Here is a 19,539-nt window from a genome sequence, read left to right as displayed (position 1 = left end):
GAGAAAACTCACCCTGGCAGCACTTCAGCTGAGCTTTTAGCCAGACGTGAGTAACGGGCAGTATTTCAGCATGGCCGGGAGCTTAATGAACAAGCTCTGTGCCAGAGCAGGGACGGAGCAGCTCGGAGATCTGGTGGTTTGTTTGCCACTCTTACTCCACTCCAGAGACTGCAGCCGCAGCCTAGATATCCTTTCCGTCTTCTTGATCTGCTGCAGCCGGCTTCGGAGACTGCCCCTGCAAGGACAAGGCTGGCTACTCCTTGGAGTTTGGAACTGAGATTCGGAGGAGGTGACCATGTGCGAAGGAGCAGGGTGGGAATGGGGGTGCAGCCCTGGAGCTGTTGGGGATGGGATGGGGGCTCAGCAGCGAGGATTGAGGGGAGGCTTTGGGGGTGGGGAAGATGATGTTCGAGATCCGTCATCCCCACCGTGTCTACCGCTCACTTGACAATTCGACAGGATGCCAATGCTCCTGAACCTAAATCGGATCCAGATGACTCAGAGGTGGACAGCGAGGATGGGGCAGGGGGACTGGAAGTGATGGAGTGATGATGGATATTTATCTCTTTTTTACTTTGACTTTTAACCCTTACAAACCCCTTGTGCTGGGCAGCAAGGGAAGGGGCGGAGGGATCAGGAGGAAATTAGTTTGTCTCCTCAGTTTCCTCTTGCTCTTTAGAAGTCACAGCTGAAGAAATACCTAGTGGATGGTCCTGTGCAGCTTTGTTCCCTCTGGTCTATTCTCTCATCGCCTGGCCCCACCTTCTTCACACCCCCTTACCTGCTTCTTACCCTTCTTCTCCCACTGCTGCTGTCTGCAGCCCAAGAAAATCCACTGCCACCAGCCTCTGTCTCCCATAACTGACTGTCTCTGGGCTTCTAAACGTCTTTAATCGCTCTTTCCCTCTGATAAGTCAAATGAATTTTTCTTTTTCCTGGCCCGCAATTCTTTGCTGTTAGCCGCTGGACTCGGACGGCGATTCGGTCAGATATTAGGAGATGTGTTTGTTTATTTCTCACCTCCATGGCGGAAGAAACTCATATGAGAATTTGTAACCCAAGAGGAAAAGGTGCCAGTTCTGTTCCCAGGGCTCAAGGGGGAGGATAAGGATTTGTTGGCCAGGCTTTCTGCATCTTTGTGATCAGAATCATTGAATGTTAGGTGAGGACTGGTCCTCCAGGTAGGAGATGCAGAGATAAAGGAGCCTGGGAGGAGAGAAGGAGATGAATAGGAAAGGTGGAGAAAAGAGAGAGAATCAGGGAGAAGGAAAAAAAAGTAATCAACACCCTGGAGATCTGGAAAAAAGCTAGAGAGAGAAGAGCACAAAGGATTGGCAAACTGACAGTCAATTTACTGTCTCCAGGAGGGACCTGGAGAAAAAAAATCAACCCTTTGACCGTTGCTTAAAGGAAGGTTCTTTTCAATAAATGAGTCGTTGAATTGAATCTCCTGTTTTCCCAGCTCCATGAGGACCAGAAGCTCATGGAGGAACAAGTCAGAAGAGCCCATGCAGTGATATGGGAAAATGTTGCACCCTCTGCCCCTTCCTCTGCTAGTGGGATCTTGATGCTGGGGCCTCGTCAATGCAAATGACGTCCTCTTAGAGGGTGGAGGGAGCTGCTTTCCGCAGCAGCGCCCCTGGTCTGTTTTCTTTTTCCCTTGTGGTTAAATTGAGATGATGGAGGGTGTGGTAGAAATGGATCTGTCCTCCAGGGGGTGGAAGGATGATCTAAGCCTGGGACTCCATAGATCTGGGATCATGCCTTGGCTTTTGCCAGAATCCCTGTGTGACCTTAGGCAAGTCACTTAGGCTGGGATTTTCAAAGGAATTTAAGGGAGTTAGGTCCCAACTTGGTGGAATTAAGGCACCCAAAGCCCTTAAGGCTCCTTTGAATCTGCCCTTGTCTCTGTGACTCGGCTTCCCCTGTGTGCCATGGGGATAATATTCCCTTTCTCCCACCTTTGGTCAGTCTGGTCTATTGAGATGGTAAACGCTGCGGGACAGGGACTGTCTCTTACTGTGTATATGTGCAGCTCTGAGCTCTGCAAAGCCTCCTTTTTAGACCAATGTTTCCTCTGAGCTGGGGAGCATGGAGTTCACCTGGGACGCTGGGCTCCGTTCTATTCTATCTAGTGCCTGTTCTTACAGCACCCGTGTACACTGTCCACACGATTGTTTGGGGCCACTGTTGCTGCTGCTGCTTCTCTCTCGGGATTTGCCTTGCAACTGCTGGCCTTGGGCACTAGCAGTACACCCCAGGCCTCACCCTTCCTCTGCCAGCTCAGCATTTCCCAGGGGTAGGCTGATCTCACTCTTTAGTGGCAGGCTGGGTGTGAAGGAAAACGATCTGCCCATCCCCTAGGGCTTAGGGTGACCAGACAGCAAGTGTGATAAATCAGGACTGTGTATGTGTGTGTGGGTGGGGGGGGTAATAGGAGCCTATATAAGAAAAAGACCCCCAAATCGGGACTGTCCCTATAAAATCGGGACATCTGGTCACCCTACTAGGGCTGCATGGGGGCACAGAGGCCAGAAGGCTGGTCCCATCTCCTCCCATTAATCCTCACTTTTGTAGGCTTTTACACCTGTCACAGAGTTCCCGGGCGACACTCTGGAACTGCTCCCTACAAAGCCAGTCAGGACTCTGGTGAAGTTTCCTCTCTCTGAGCAGACTGTCTTCAGGGCAAGAAGCTCACATGGCTTCCACCTTCCTGGGTCTGACCTTTGGAGCATTCAGCATATGCCCCTCGGTGCGCTTCCCACAACGAGTCCACCCTGGCAGAGTCCTGGGGAAGCCACAGGGTCCTGTACCCCAACTTCACAGTCAGACGTGACTCTTAGCCAGCCAGTAAAACAGAGGTTTATTAGATGACAGGAACAGGGTCTAAAATAGAGCTTGTAGATACCGAGAACAGGACCCCTCAGCCAGGTCCATCCTGGGGGTCAGTGAGCCGGACACCCATGTCTGCACTTGCTCCTCATCTCCAGCTAGCTCCAAACTGACTCACCCTCCAGCCCCTCCTCCTCTGAGCTTTGTTCCTTTCCCAGGCCAGGAGGTCACCTGATCTCTTTGTTCTCCAACACCTTTAGCTAACTCCTTGCTGGGGGGAAGGGCCCCGGCCATTAGTTGCCAGGAGATAGAGTGTCGGCCATTTATATGCACTGGCCCTTTGCTCTGCAACACTCTCACCCCCTAGAGACTTAAGAAATGCATAGGGGAAACTGAGGGCGCACACACAATATTCAGAGGAAACATTAAGAACAGTCTCACTTTGTCACAACACCCAAATGTGGAACTGAATTTAGACCTGGCACAAGAGGCTCAACATTTGCCCAACTATGCAGGGGGTTGTGCCCACTTATGCCAGAGCTAAACTTGGCTTTAAACCTGCAAATCATTTTAAGATTATGAGGGACGGAGTGTATTCTATGTGTTCTACTCCCACGCTTGGCGCCGTAATCTTAGTGCACCTTCTGGTAGTGCATTAAGCTACATGACTACACCTCTGTCACGAGTTGTTTGTTCTCTCAGCCTCTCACCAGGTGGAGACAAATGTGCAGGGGAGTGTCTTGTTTTGGTAGGTTTTTTTTCTTTTAAATGTACATGATGCTCTGCATTTATACTGGAGAAGACAAGGTTAAGGAACTGTGTCTTGCATGCCGGGTGGCAGGTGGTGAGGTTTGTGAGGGTCCTTAGTTCCCAGGAGAGTTCATCGCACAGTGTCCAGATCCCTTCCCGCCAAATGATTTAAAACCTTGCACCTTTCCCTAGAGACGCTGAGGCATGTAGCAGGTTTTTAGGGGAAGTAGTTTGGGCGGGACCCAAATACACAGGAAAGGGAGTGGGGAGAAATTACTGAGGAACAACATTTCACCATCTTTGCAATTGGAGCTTATTGGGTGCTGCTAATCTGGGCTGTGCTGAGCAGGGATGTAATAAATTTGAGGCACATAGTGTCGGTGCTTCACCTTTGGCATGCAATGTTGGTCCCTGCTGCTCCAACCAGAAAAATAACACCAATGATCAGAAGCAACAGCTTCAGCACCTCCTGCTGCTCTAGTCACTCCGCCATCTGCATCGCGCTGCCTTTCTCCTGCGGAACTCATGCTCCCTGCTGCTTGAGCACCTGTTCTAGTGTCAACGATTCCAGTACCCGTTTCAGAACTCTTTTCCTCAAACCGTACTCCTGGCCGCTTCCACAAAATCACCTCCCGCTGCTTTAGCTCAGCCTCTTTCAGTGCTCCTGGACCGTCAACTGCTCCAGCACTGATGCCTCTGATCCGTCGAGGTCAGCATCATAAAAACATAAGAACGGCCACACTGGGTCAGACCAAAGCTCCATCTAGCCCAGTATCCTGTCTTCCAACAATAACCAATGCCAAGTGCCTCAGAGGGAATGAACGGAACAGGTAATCATGAAGTGATCCAGCCCCAGGTTCTGGCAGACAGAGGCTAGGGACACCATCCCTGCCCATCCTGGCTAATAGCCATTGATGGACCTACCCGCCATGAACTTATCTAGTTCTTTTTTGAACCCTGTTATAGTCTTGGGCTTCACAACATCACACTTCACCTGCTCCTGTACCAATTGCCATTGATCAATTTACAAGCCCCCGCCCCCTCTGTGTTTTCTGCTTGTGCATTTTATCTGCTCCTGGATGGCTCCCCAGTTAGATGAACAGAACAGTTTAAAATAAATCTGATGAAATTGTGGTGGAAAGGAGGCACTTGGGAGCTGAGGGTGATCCAGCAGTAGAAAGAAAGAGTCAAACTTCCCTTTTGTGTAGCTGTGGGAGAGCTCTTGGGTAAGACCAGGCTAGCGCAGAGAACATGTCCAGGTGTTTCATTCATTGGCTGAATCAGCCGCTGTCTCCTTTGACAGGAATACAGATGCAGTGGTTCTTTTTCACTCTCTCTGAAATTGCTTTGTAATAACAGTAGGAGTTGGAGAGGCATTTTTACTGATTAAACAATCGAGGCTATTTGTCTGTACAAAACCAAAAATATAGAGGTGTCTCTTGCATCCTAGATATACATTATACACTTTTATTTGTTAGCAGCACCAGTCTCCGTAATCAAGCTGATGTTTATGATGGTTTGGTTCGCAACACTGGATTGAGATGAAATAAGGGAGTGGAAGTGCAAAGGAAATCTGATGTAAATATACTGAATAACAAGAGCTAGGGTAGAGGGAATTGAGAAGAGAGAGATCAAACTTTGGCTTAGTGGAGGGAATATATGATCTATGGGAAGAATTACCACCGAGACATGCCTCTTTCTACTCTTTCCCTAGTGATTTCTGACCCCATTTTCCCCAAACATGATTTCAGTTATTGGACACCTCGTGCTGCCTGCAAATCCCCCTGACCCTTATGCAAAGCAAACGGGTGATTCCACATCTCAGACATTTCTACAATTTAAACAGTCACATTTGTTGCATTCTGATCTGGAATGAGGTACTCCTGGTGGATTTATGTCTGTGGACAGGAAGAACACACTTATGTACTCTGTGGCTGCGTCTGTTCTTCATTTTGCATGTGCTTTGTATTTTCACATCTGTGTGCCGGGTCAGGTTGGTCTCTATGCAGTATTTGTGTTCTGAATATCTGCACATGCCTGTCCCTCCTTGTATATATGTGATTTCTTGTCTTCATGTCTGTTCTGTCTCCTGTGCGACTTGGGACTAGGAAATGTGTTGGTTAACGTGTATTGTGTGTGTCTGCATGCACATGTGACATATTTATTTAGGAGAGTGCCTGTCTATTCTATGTATTCTGTGAGTGTCTCTCTGAACATATATGTGCATGTGTAGATTTTGTGTGTGGTCTTTGTATATGTATGAACATCTCTCTGACAGTGGGTGTATTTATGAATGTGTTTCAGTGCGTTTGGGTGCATGAGGCCCCTTGAGAGTCACTTGGAGGCAGTGGTTTATGCAGACCATTTCAGCTGTCAAATACTAGAGCTCTCCTCGAAGGGCCCTGCAGACTGACTCAGTGCTGTTGTGTCTGAGTGAAAATCCCTGGCTGTGACCTGGAGAGAGAGGCTTGCTTTGGCTGAGACACATAGTGGTGTGATGGCGGTAGCTTGGATCTTCAGACATCTGCACTTCCCTTTGGTTCCATGGATGAAAATTCCCTTACCTACCTTCCTGGGCAGACAATCACAGAGTGATGGGAAGCCATTGCACCATCCCCATAAGGCCGTTTGTCCTATCATAAATCAGTATGACTGAATTATTAAGAGATCATTCTAATCCCAGCATTGATGCTGGATTTTTGGTTCCAGTTCTTGAGGGCTTTTTATAAAAGCCCTCTTCAGTCACTTGACTGACTGACTAACTCCTGCCAAACTACATTCATGACATTCAGTTTCTTGTCCAGAACTGGGAGCTGCAACACATAGATTGGAGGAGAAAACAGTTGAGCTTGAATTGCCTTTGTGGATGTATTTGTTGATGTAGTATCTAGTGCACACAGTGTGTTTATGTATGCCTCGGTTATCTTTGCTCCATGAAGCAGTGTGTCTGCCTGAATTGCATGTGTGTGCGTGCATAAATACAACCCATACACACACGTAGCTGGATTGCCATGTATGTTCTGTATATTTCGGCGGTTCTCCATGGATTTGATCTCAGCATGTGTGCATGCTGTCTCACGTATGTTGATGTGCATGTGTGCTATCTGACATGGTTTGGTCTCTGTTGGAGAATCCTCTGGTGGGTTGTCTCATAATGGCAGAATTGAATCATTGTTATAGGCTTGGCAATCCCACGTGGAACTTTTTAGAATCTTGCAGCGCTTTTCATCAAAAGAACTCTGCAAACTTTCCAAAGTTATTCCTGTTCACAGCTTTCCATACATACCTGATAGAAATGGTTTTCATTTTTTTTTAATTGGTTGGAAATTTTTGTAAAAATACCTCCCCCCCCCTTTGTTTAAAAAGGGAATGTTGTCAAAGAACTGAAATTTTTTAATGAAAATAGGAGGCAGGGAAGATGTTTAGGTAAAAATTAAGTTCTTTGATGAAAACCCCTTTTAAAAAATTAATTTGACATTTTTTCATGATAATTTCTATTTAGTAATTTTTTTTTTCTTTTTCTACCATCTGTATTTATGAGTGACAGGTAGGAATGTATTCACCTCCATTTAAAGTGATGACTAAATCTTCTGCATTGACTGGCTTGCTCTCCTTTTCACCTTCCTTTTTTTCCTGTGAATAAAAGACTGGTGGTGAAGGTCAAATCATTTTAGTGATGAGGAAATTGAGGTGTAGAGGAGCACAAGTGACTGAGCCCAAGTCAGCACAGCAGAATAGTGGCAGAAATAGGGTTCAAACTCATTGTCTCCTGATTCCCAGTCCAGCGCATTGTCCACTGGACCAGGGTAGCTTCTCTTTGACAACCTTGGAGATGGACACCATGTGTCTACAGAATAGGCAGGGCATGGGGAGATGCACAACAAGCTTGCCCACGTAATATCCCCCCCAAGCCATTTCTAGGGACGAGAGGGGAGCTCAGTCTCCATTGCTCACTCACTCTTTAGCCCCCTTGTTGGTGGCTTTAGCAAAAAGGCCAATCAGTGCTAGAAGTGATAATGGACAGCAGGCTGGTGTGAGGATACTTCACTGGCTTCTATTACTGAGAATAGAATGCAGATTACAAGGGCAAAAGTCTCCTCTGGCACATGCTTCAGTCTGGTGATGGTGAAAATGGGTAGGGACTGGAATGGAAGGAAATGGAACCCATGATCAGCCACCTGCCTCACCCTGTCTCTGTAGCTTTGCTGTGATAATGAGGATACTGTCATTGAGCTGGGAGTGAACTTGTGGTGATGCTGCACTAGGCCAGGGGAGCAATTTCTAGTGATGCTGCACAGCTGTGATGTCACTCCCAGGCGCCTTACTCCTGTCTTTGGATCTGAATCACTCTTCAGAGGAGCATAGCTTAGAAAACTCAGTGGTTTGCTTTGGGAATATCCCCCCTCTCCCAATTTGCTCTGTTTGTTCGACAGGATCTTTAAACATAGGTGCCTTTCTTTCTCCTTGCCACCGAGAGCCTATTAGAGGAGCGAAAAAAGAAGTCATTCGTGTAGAAATCCAGAATTAAGAAGCTGGGAGGAGCAGAACCAGCCTGAGTGTCTTCATGTTGCCATTGCTTTAATGCAAAGGATTTCTGAAGTTTGTTGAAAAAGTTACCTTCCTGTATTTGGTTCTGGGAATCCTTTTTATCTGAACGTTTTCAAATGACCCCTGCAGCATCTTCTGTGAGCAGCAAAGTGGTCAAATGCTTCAGGCAGGATGAAAAGTGGCCACCAGTCTTGCTTGTACGATGCTCAGCTTGGAACTGAAGTCACTCTGATTTTATTTTGAGCTGACAACTGGATTCTTTTTTCTTTTTTTGCAGTTGTGATTAAACATCCAGGACAGTATATGGCTCAGTAATGTCAGGACAACACAGTCTTTTTTTCACTGCACAGTTGGTTCCAATGCAGCTGGGACTGATAGTTACCCAAAGTTTGATGGCTGTGTGAAATGAGTTGGCAGGTGCCTGCACAATTCCGGGGTGTCCACATCACGCAATCATCACAACCATTGTTATTCTTTGTATTAAGGTAGAGCTAGAGCAGAGTTTCTCAAACAGGGGTCGCTGCTTGTGTCGGGAAAGACCCTGGTGGGCCGGGCCGGTGTGTTTACCTGCTGTGTCCGCAGGTCTGGCTGATCGCGGCTCCCACTGGCTGCGGTTCGCTGCTCCGGGCCAATGGGAGCTGCTGGAAGCGGCGGCCAGTATGTCCCTTGGCCCGTGCCACTTCCAGCAGCTCCCATTGGCCCGGAGCAGCAAACCGCAGCCAATGGGAGCTGTGATCAGCCAGACCCGCAGACGGGGCAGGTAAACACACCGTCCCGTCCCATCAGGGGTTTTCCCTACACAAGCGGCGACCCCTGTTTGAGAAACCCTGGCCTAGAGGCCACAACTGAGATTGAGGCCTCATTAGGTGTGGGGCCGTGTGACTATATAATAAGAGAGAATTTTTGTGGGATGTAGGTAGCTTTGGGTCTAAACAAGTGGTTCTCACTTTCTTCCATATTGGGACACTGTAATATGCTAACTTCCTCACCAGTCTAGGGAATTATCAGCCACAACAAATGGGTCTTTGACCCTTGGCACTGGGCTCCATTTGCCATCCAAATGATCAGACTGGAAAACTTCCAGCTGGGGCTTCCCACCTGGAGCCATCCATCCTTCCTCTGGGACCACTACAGGAGGCTGACCGTCCCTGCAGCTTCCTTCTGCTGTTCCCCCTCAAATGAGCTACTTGCTGCCTTTAGAGTCACTTACTCCCTTCCAGGTTGTGAATGACTAGGGCTAGCTGGGCCCAGGCTTCTGGCTCTTCAAAGGGGCCAGGCCACCCTGTTAGACACTCCTGGGGAGACATATAGCTGGTATCCTCCTCCCAGTTAGCAGTATGGGAAAACCAGGGTGATGGCACCCCAGAGGCTGAGAACCCTTAGACCAGGGGATCTCAAACTGGGGGTTGGGACCCCTCAGGGGGTTGTGAGGTTATTACATGGGGGAGTTGCGAGCTGTCAGCCTGCACCCCAAACCCCGCTTTGCCTCCTGCATTTATAATGGTGTTAAATATATTAAAAAGCATTTTTAATGTATAAGGGAGGTTGCACTCGGAGGCTTGCTGTGTGAAAGGGGTCACCAGTACGAAAGTTTTAGAATCACTGCCTTAGACTAACCTGAACGACTTCCCTTGAAATGAAGGACATTGGAGAGGTGAGGTCCGAGTTGGAACCTGTGTGATGTTTCTTTGGATGAAGTTGGTGGCCTTCGTTCCCATGCCTGCCTTCTGTGAACTCTATGTCCTTTAGACAAGGTGATGTGTGCGCTGGGCAGGCCAGGGTGGAGAGGAAGCACAGCCGGAGAAACATTGCGCTGGGGTAGGGAGAGTCAGTTTCTTCAGCTTCTTTTTTGGATAGGGTGGGTGGAAGAATTGCCACTCTGTTTTCCTTGCCGGCTTTACTAAATTAGAAACCGGATTTTTGTTTGGTTGTGTTTCTTTAATTTGCTAGTGTGTTGTAGAATTACAGCTCCTTTTCCCCCATCATCTCCCTTGAATGCAGTCTTACTCCACCTTTTTTAATTTCACCATGCAGCCTTCTTTATACAAATACAGAGGTAGTTAAAATCCCCGTTTTACTGCAAAAGAGAAAAAAGAAAGAGAAACGACAGACTAGATGAGCCCGCAGCAATAACTGTTTGGAGACAGAATCTCAGCGAAGCTGCTCCTTTCACTAATTAGAAATCTGACTTCTTTTTAGGAAGGATAATGTCTACATTTTCAGATTCCTGTTCTTGCTCCTAATTACTTCTCCATTAAATGAATAAAGCCGTTGTGTTGTGTACGTTTTACTTACGGAGTCACTGAGCCGGAGAATATTGCCTGGAAATGTCTGTCTTCTTTCTTTTCTCTCTTCCACAACTTTATCCCGCCCCCCGCCCCCCCCCCGCAACAGATTAAAAAACTAGGTGAGTCAGAGGCTGATGCAAGCAGTTGGGCTTAGGGGGAAAAAATTATGCCAGTGCATCCTTCCTGGAGAGCTGGAGTTAGGAGCTATGGTGGAATAAATAGGTCTGAAGTCTGCAGGGTGCTGGTAGGAAACCGGGTTGGAGAAGCTGGCTGGTAGTTATGATGGCTCTGTGCTGATTGATTCACTTGCAGTATGAAGAATCAAGACAAGTTGCAGGTACTGGATTGGGTCTATTGAGAGACTTGAGGTCTGTCTTCACTGCACAGTTAACCTGGGCTCTTGCCTGGGTTTTAGCCCCCCAGTGCCCCAGCTACCTATATACGTTTTAGCTGGGTTTGGAAGTGCTTCAGTCTTGGGCCAGCTTTACCCAGCTGGGCAAATAGGTTAGAACCTGGAGTCCATTCTAACTGAGGCTGGAACTTGACCGCTGTGCAGTGAAGACACAGGCTAAGTTCCTCAACTGCTGGTGGTCCTCCAGTGCCTTGCCACAGTTCCCCCCGAAAGACAGACAACTTCTCCCACAATTGACTGGAAAAGAGTCTTAGAGAGCAGTGGCCCAAAGAATTAGCGGACATGCCATCAGATACACACGGGCAGATTCAGAGCCAATGAGGACGTGGTAACTGGGTATAGTGTTGCAGTGGGTCACTCACACCTGGGCTAGGCTAACTTGGCTGCTCAGGCCAAGTGCCGGTCACCTGGCTTCTCTGCAGGGAATGACCTGATTCTCAGATCACTGCTTTGGTGATGTAAATTACAGTCACGCTCATTTTAGGGTCTCTATACTCTCAGAATGATGTGAAAGGGGCTCAGTGCCTCTGAAGGTTTGTCTGTACTGGAAACTATTTGGGAAGATCTGTTCCTGATTAATTATTCTCGATTAACTCTGAGCATGGCTACACTTGCAGATGTAGAGTGCTTTGAGTTAAAGCCGCCTTCAGAGAGCACAGAACTCCACCAGAGAGGTCCTTTGGGGCCATCTGCCTGTCCCAAGTCAGGATAAAGGAGGAGGGTTGGGCGTGAGGCTAGAAACTCCACCCCATAAAAAAATCAACCTGCTACAGAAACACCAACAATAGAGACAACAGAGACTTTTACCCTGGAAAAAGAAGGGTCTTCAATTCGAAGATGCATGACGCTGAGTGGTAAAAGCCATGAGGAAGCCACTAAGCCGATTACCCTTCTTGCAACCGGGAGGATTACCATAGGCACATGGAACGTGAGGACCATGTACGAGTCAGGAAAGACGGCGCAGGTTGCAGCGGAAAAGAGGCCATCCAAGAAACACCTGGCGATGTGACCTTCAGGCCGATAGCAAAAAAATGGGCTATACCTGGAACCAGTTAGAACGAATGGCCCAGGACAGAGGGCTCTGGAGATCTGTTGTTGGCGGCTCATACCCTGATTGGGGTGACGGGCATGAGCGAGTGAGTCAGAGAGCACAATAGGGAAAGCGCTGCAGTCTGCCCACACTGACAGCTTCAAGTGCACTGGCGTGGCCACATTTGTGGCACTTGCCACTGCATTAGGAGCGGTGCATTATGGGCAGCTATCCCAGCATGCAAGTGACTGCAGTGTGCTTTTCAAATGGGCATGGAGTGGGGTGGAGTGTAACAGGGAGTGTGTTGTGTGTATGTGGGGGGAGAGAGAGTGGGTTTTGGGGGGACTGAGAGCATGTCAGCATGCTGTCTTGTAAGTTCAGACAGCAGCAGACCTCCCCCTCCCCCTGCCTCTCTCTCACACACAGCATTCCACAGTAATGGTTGCTTTGTTTCGGAGCAAATAAGCAGCCGGCTGTCAGAAACGTAGCTTTCAATATCTGCATTCCAGCAGTAATTCCAAAACAATGACAAGAGTGGCCACTTGACTTAAGGGGATTATGGGACATTTCTGGAGGCCAATCAGAGCACAGTAATGCAACACCCTGTTCACACTGGCGCCCGGGCGTTGTAGCCAAGGTGCATCAAACGTTATTCCACTCGCCGAGGTGGAGTACCAGGAGCGCTCTAGCCCTGCAGTCAGTGTGCTTTAAGTGCCTTGCCAGTGTGGATGGGGAGTGAGCTAGGGTGCCCGTGGCTGCTTTAATGCACTCTAACTCACAAATGTAGCCTAGCCCTCCGGTTTGGATGCTGGTATTCTGGAATAAGAGTCCCCTTTTCTGAATTAGCTTAATCCAGTCTGGAAACTAATTGGGAACAAGGCATTATTATTCTGAATAAGAGCATCCACACATGGAGTTAATCTGGAATAACTCATTGTAGATTGACACCCAGCTTTATTCTGGAGTAACTTTCAAGTGTAGGCAACCCCTGAGAATCCGTCCCAGGGTGTTGGGTTAGCAGGATCTGTAGGACAAGTTAGTGTGCCAGGATAGAGGAGCTTGTTGCTGTTAGGATGGATTTGGGCTGATTGCAGTTTGCCGTTGCTGAAATTGAGAGAGATTGTGAGCAGCAGAGTGGCATGGGTCTGTGAGATGATGGGTGTTGGGCTGGGTGGGCCTTTGGCAAGCAGTGCCTGGATCTGCAGGGAGATTGGCGTGGTGGCTAAGAGGAGCCCGTTCCAGGCAGTAGTGGGTGGGTGGAGATAATCAGGGTGCGGCCATGCCCGAAAGAGAGAGGGAGCTGGCTGAGAAAGGTGACTCACAGAGACACCAGACCTCTGCTTCCTAATCCACTCTGCTTCCTTTCCCTCTGAAGCACCTGGCATTGGCCACTGTCAGAAGACCAGCTCCTGGGCTAGATGGACCATTGGTCTGACCCAGTCTGGCTATTCTTATGTTCTGCTTGCACCACTTGTAAAGGGACATTCCCCTTACTCCCCAACTGCCCCCTTAAATCTGATTTCAACCTGTACCCCTCTAGCCCAAGATTAATGTTGGGAGATTGAAGCAAATACAATCTACAGACTTAGTGATTTAAACACGGAGATGGTCCAGAGTTCGTTTGTTGCTAGGGCAGAAGGGTGTCGGGGGGTGGGAGGAGGGGGAGGAGGAGGAGGAAGGTATCCCACTGCCTGTCTAAGTGGAGAAAGAAAGTTAAACTTTATCGGTGTAGTGTACAGGTGAATGGAGCAGGGACTCTGTCTCTCTGCTGAGCATTGTTAAGCCTTCAACTGTGGTTAGTATGTAACCATTATAGGGTGCAATCTATTACACAAAGCAATACACTTCTAAGGGGAGCTATGGAAATGGCAGTGCTTGAGGCGTTTAAATTTAGACTGGGAAAATAAAACCATTACAAATATATTTAGGGAACAATCATTCAGTGGCAAGGGAATGGCTGAGAGGTGGGTAAGAACTATTAGGCCAGATTTATCCCTGGTGTAATCCAATTGAAACTGAACGTATCAGTTTGGTCACTTGTATTTTAGTATTCTATGAAATGAGGGAGAAAAAAGCCTGCTACCAAGCAAAATGGAAATGAGTTTTCACTTGGAAATTGGGTTGTGTTATAAGATGTGTTAATTAACATGTGTTAACTAACATGATGGCAAATGTGATTTGATATTCAGTGCAGACAAATAGTGTCCTTAAAATCAAACTGCTAGTCTTGGAGGGTTAACGATGTCCGGCCGACTAACTGTGACTATCTGACATGATTTAAACATCGTAGCCCTTATCTCCATTAAATGCCAAATCATGTTTACTGTTTGTTAGTTAACGTGTTATAACATAGTCTGTTTCCCCCACTGTTGATAAGACATTCCTAAGGTCATTTTCCCTTTTCAGTGTTACTCATTTTCCCAAGAATGCTTAACTGGAGCCAGTAATGAAAAGTTTAAACCCTGTATGTGTCCAATTTAGAAATGAGAGGATGGGGGGAAATGTGTGTTTGATCTCTCTCCTAGAAACTGTACTGTTGAGTCCTTTTATGTAGTAACTGTGCTCCTCTGGATGAATTCTCATGGTTCAAAAGTTGATGGTGTATTTCCCCCCATCTACTCTGAATTAATTTGCTTTCATCGGTGTGACATGGAGATAGGAGGTTTTAAAACTCTTTTGAAGGAAGGTATAGCGGGATCAATAGCCATGATTGGAGTTGTAGGATTGGATTTGACATATATCTCACAAAAAGATCACTCAGTGATCATTCTGTTTCTTTCTGAGTCACAAAGAACTGAGTTACCTGCTTTGTGGATTATGTCTTGATGCCATAGTCTGGAGGATTAAAGAAGACCAAATTGTTTATTCCCATTTTTATATTGGATTTAAATTTTGTGCCAGGCAAACTGGGATCATGGTTACAGAGGAAAAAAGAATCTCAAATCTCTATTTATTTGATCATTACAATAATCTCTGCATAAGGGAGAGATTGTGCAGAAATGGAAAACAGAGGATTTTGCTTAAACCCTCAAAAGAGAGAGGGGTGAGTAAAGAACTCTAACAGTCAAAGTACAGTAGCTATTCATGCAATATTTGGTGTGTTTTCTTAAATCCCCGGCTCCTGGAATCCTGTGATTTTGTGACAATTTCAGCTATCATTTAAATTCCAGCCCTCCTGGTTACAGATACAAGGTTGAAAATGTTATTCGAGTGCATCCAAAAAGGCTCAGAAACTAAAAGGAAGTAAAAAGAACCTCATATTTATTTATTTTTAAATTTTAAGATTTTTAAGCCAATTTCACAACTCTTGAGGGCTGGACTCATGATTTTTTAATACTTGGCATTGGCCATAGTGAAAGTTGAACCAAATATTTGAATCAGGGCTAACCAAGGCCCCAGTCCTGCAACTGGATCCATGCAGTGGAACTGTGCAGAAATCAAAGAGGGAAATGAACATCAAATTAAACGACGGCAGGGAACCAAAAAAAAAATAAAAAAGGAGGGGAAGGGATAAGGATTAATACATAAAACTTTATTGGTTGATTTAAAATTATGCTTTAAAACAAAACCCTCTGGATTGAAGAACCTCATCTCAGAATGTATATTTTGTCTTCATTATGCCACTGAGAAGGTGTTAATATACAATGTACAGTGTATTAACACCCCCCTAACTTCCAAATGTGAAATGCATCATTAACACTCATGTTGTTTTCAATTAGTTTGCTGCATTGGAAGGAAGAGAGGGAAGGCGCAGGTGTGCATTGCATGGGTATCCATTGCAGAATTGGGGCCCAAGGTTGCAAAGGAAGTCTGACTCTGTTTTACAGAGATAATTCAGGGAGCAACAAATAGAAACTTCTGAACTTTTAGGGTGCACTTACTTCATGCCTTTAAGCTTTTCTCCCCTACCACGAAGGCTGGAAATCAATCAAATATTCACTTGACTCTAGGAGCTGGGGCTCAAGGAAAAATACAAAATATCACAAGACTCATGATCAAATCATGAGAGTTGGCGGCACTGCTCATTATTGTACAGTGCTCTGCAGCTTGAAAAGTCTGCTCTCCAACAGGGAGCAGAAACAATGCATGTGACTCAAATGACCGATCACACACCACAATTTAGAAATGAAATGAAGACCATAAAGAGTTAACTGGGTTAATCTACCCAGTGGTGAAATTCTTCCCTGTGCAGGGGGTTAGCATGAGGTCTATGAACCACTAAAGGTCTATTTTGAGGACCTCCAATGAAGAAGAATCATAGAAAGATCAGCATGTTAATGGAATAACGTGTGGGATTCATGATGATCTTTACTCTTGATGGCTGAATCGGTCGTTTCTGGTTTTATATGTGGTATTTTCAGATTCTTTTATTAGCACAGGGATTTTTCTTTTTTCCTCCTGCAAATTATACAGCTGCTCAAACTTTACTCACAATGCAAAAATAAAAATAAAAACAAAAAATTGGCCTCTCATTGCTTGATTTATTGTCCAAACCCTTTATAACAAGATTTCTAGTCTCATAAAATATTAAATACATCCATATATTGAATATCCCATTTTGATATGTTTCATGCCTCATTTGCTTCTGGAGTCAAGGACAGCTTCACATTTTTCATGGCAAAAGGCCCAGATCTGTCTTACTTTTTTTTTTTTTTTTAAACTACTTGCTTTTTTACCTACATCTGTTTGCATTAAGTCTTGACAACCATAGCAACCTATACCAGCGTGTAGTTTCAAGTCCTGAGCCTGGAGATCAGGTGAGAACAGTTTGCCTTGGTCATCCCATATATGAAACCATTTGGGCCAGATACATATTAGCCACTTAAAAAGGAGCACGGTAATAGGGAAGGGGCCAGCTACAGTTAGGCTGTAAATTTTAGGCTCAGGCAGGCAGATAGTCCCGTCTCTCTCTAAAAGTGTCATCTTTAAACAAAAGGCTGTTTTGTTAAACAGCTCACATGATGTAATGAGGGGATTAGACGGGATTTGCTGCCACTGTTAGGGGCCGATGCACATAACTCCTGTTAATTAGAAAAGGCTCCGGATCTGTCTCAGTCCTGATCTATGCGGGAGCTTTTAGTTATTGCTTCTCACTTTGGGGAGAAACATCTAAATCTTGTTGCTGTCTGATCCACAGTGTGAGCTCATCAGCACGAAGAGTTTTCCAGCCTCTGCAGATCATAGTAGAGGGCAAGCTGAACTACCAGTTAGACCAGGTGGCTGGACTTCCGGACGCTTGGATTGAATTTCCTGTTCAGTTATTTGGCTTGCTGTATAACCTTGGGCATATCATTTTCAATTCCTGTGTTGGTCCATTCCTCCTTGGGGAAAGTAACACACCTTCCCCTTGTGTTAAGGGCTGTGAGATGAAATGTGCTGTATCGATACATGTGTAAAGTATTGGGCCCCAATTCTCCATTGCTCTGTAACCTTACAGGGGACACAAAACAGGCTAAGAGAACCACCAGGGAATATTGTGTGTACAGGGGGCCTTCCCAGCTGGTTAGAACTGTTAGAGCCACCCTCAACCAGTCCCTGCTCCTAATTCCTGGACTAGGGGGCAGGCCTGGGAGCGTGGTCAGAATGCATTGGACTCCAGTTCTTCTCTGGTGCCGGCAGCTCATAGATGTTCATAAGAAGAGTGTAAGTTAGAGCTGAATGCAGCGCTGGAGAAACAGAGACCAGGGCCCATATTATCTATTTAATCTCACATCTCCCACCCCAAAATAGAGTACATACTCTGTTCCTCCCTGGATCCTGTGTGCTGCTTTGAATAGGATACTCTCATTCCGCTCCTTACCCTCCGTAAAGAGAACTGGAAAGATCTGTATTATTATTACTATTATTATTTATAAATCTCATATGCGTCTTGGTTTATCTGGTTGAGATTATCCTGCCTGGATGCCAGAAATCAAAGGGGGAAATGAACATCAAATGGAATGATGGCAGAGATGAGACTCCTGAAGGAAACAGAGGACGGGAATTCTCAACTAGGGAATATTCCCTGGCTGGCTCCAGCTAGACTGGCAAGGTTGACCTTTGCCAAGCTGAGCCTAGGAGGCTCTACTAACACCTTAGAGATACTTGCCTGGGCAGGCAGAAGGTGTGTGTGTGGAAGGGTGGAGGTGGGGAGCACACTGACAGAGCGACACAGATGCTGTGAGGAGTCCAGTCTGCTTCTCCCTGCCAGAGACGGATTTAGTCTAAGCAGAACTGGATCTATCCAGAGCGTGAAGCTTGAAGCCAGGTCTTTGACCTCAGAGATGCCCTCAAGGGGGTGTCTACAGTGCAGTTCACCACGTAGCTGGGACAGTCTGAGTACGATGTCCTATCTTGGTTCAGGGAGAGGAATGGTTCCAGAACTTTGATCTGAGCTCTATTGCATCTCTGGAAATACTTGAATTGTTAGCCTTTATTATGCCTTGACCTGGGGCTATGTTGTGGTTTTCTGAGTGCTGCTGCACTACAGGGGGGCTTGAAAGCCAACCAGCCGGCTAAATGGTCTGTAAGGATATGAGCCTTCCTGGCGATTTGGAGCTTGCACAGTGCCTTTTGGTTTGGGTTCGTGTTTCCGTAGGGCCACCCAGGTGATGGTGCTTCTCAGATAGGCTAGAGATTATCCTGCAGAGTTGGCCTTGAAACAGTGATCTAGGTTTAATGGTGGAATCTATTGTTTACTGAAGGCTGGACTTTCAAAAAAGAGGCAGATTTTCAAAGAGCTCAGCACCCAATTTGATTTTTGAATTGAATTCATTTGAAAGTCTGGCCATTTACTTGGGTGTCTAAGTGGGACCAGGTCGAGCTTTGGAACAGCAGGAGCATTAACAGGTTAAGGTTAAAATATTATAAAGTGCCTAAGTCCCATTTTCTAAAGCAACAGGCATTTAGATATATATTTGCAACTAAATGTAACCTTTGTACTAAATTTTCTGCTTTTTCCTACCTAAGAGGATTTTCTATATCTACACACATTTATTTAGGGCATTGTATAGATTAGCATACATTTATTCAGTTTCTTAATTTTTACATTTTTATTATGTTAGAAAATTGTGAATGATGCATTTTAATTTACTAGAAGATTAATGTTTATGATTTTGTGTCAGAGTCTATTTGGATGGAAATTGGAGTTCAATTAAATACACAAAACAATATTTTAATAGTTGTTTTTAGTAGTAACATAAAACTACCTTAAATATGCTAGATACATGAAAAGCTTTTTAAAACTGAGTTATTAAAGAGAGGAAATATTACCTGTAATTAATAAACTGGTTGATTGTTTCTTGTCATTGTATCTTTCAAGATTTTAGAACTTGTAGATATCATCCTCTCCCCATGTAGTATTTATTGAGAAATTGGAAGAAAAAAACAAGTTTCCTGCTTTTTCAACTTTCTATTGCTTTTTAACTAAACTAATTGAATGAACTGGAATGAAGAGGTTATTTTCACATTTAATTTTAAATAGGTCATTTAAAAATGTATTTAATTTAAATAAAATATCAAATTAAAATATTAATTTATTTTTACTTACCCTGGGCACTTATGAGCCTAAATCCCATTGGCCTTCATTGACACCTAGACTATCATTTCTAATGGTATTTAGGTGTCTAAAGTTGCAGACAGGCACCTTACCTGTTAAAGGGCTAGTTTTCAAAAGCATTTATTTGCATCTTTAGGTTTGC

The 19,539-nt window shown here is 45.6% G+C and overlaps 1 protein-coding gene across 1 annotated transcript in view; it reads left to right on the top strand.

Annotated features, from left to right (window-relative positions):
• The first annotated feature begins 206 nt into the window (after positions 1–206).
• The window catches only part of GRIK4 (glutamate ionotropic receptor kainate type subunit 4), a 276,706-nt gene continuing 257,373 nt past the window's right edge, over positions 207–19,539 (top strand). The window contains exon 1 of the mRNA XM_030538143.1: positions 207–289. The gene's annotated coding sequence lies outside the window, so the exon portion shown is untranslated. The remainder of the gene's footprint in view (positions 290–19,539) is intronic.

The sequence above is a fragment of the Gopherus evgoodei genome, chromosome 19 (genome assembly GCF_007399415.2).
Source record: "Gopherus evgoodei ecotype Sinaloan lineage chromosome 19, rGopEvg1_v1.p, whole genome shotgun sequence".
In the NCBI taxonomy this organism is placed as follows: Eukaryota; Metazoa; Chordata; order Testudines; family Testudinidae; genus Gopherus; species Gopherus evgoodei.
This window is presented reverse-complemented; position numbering and strand designations above follow the sequence as displayed.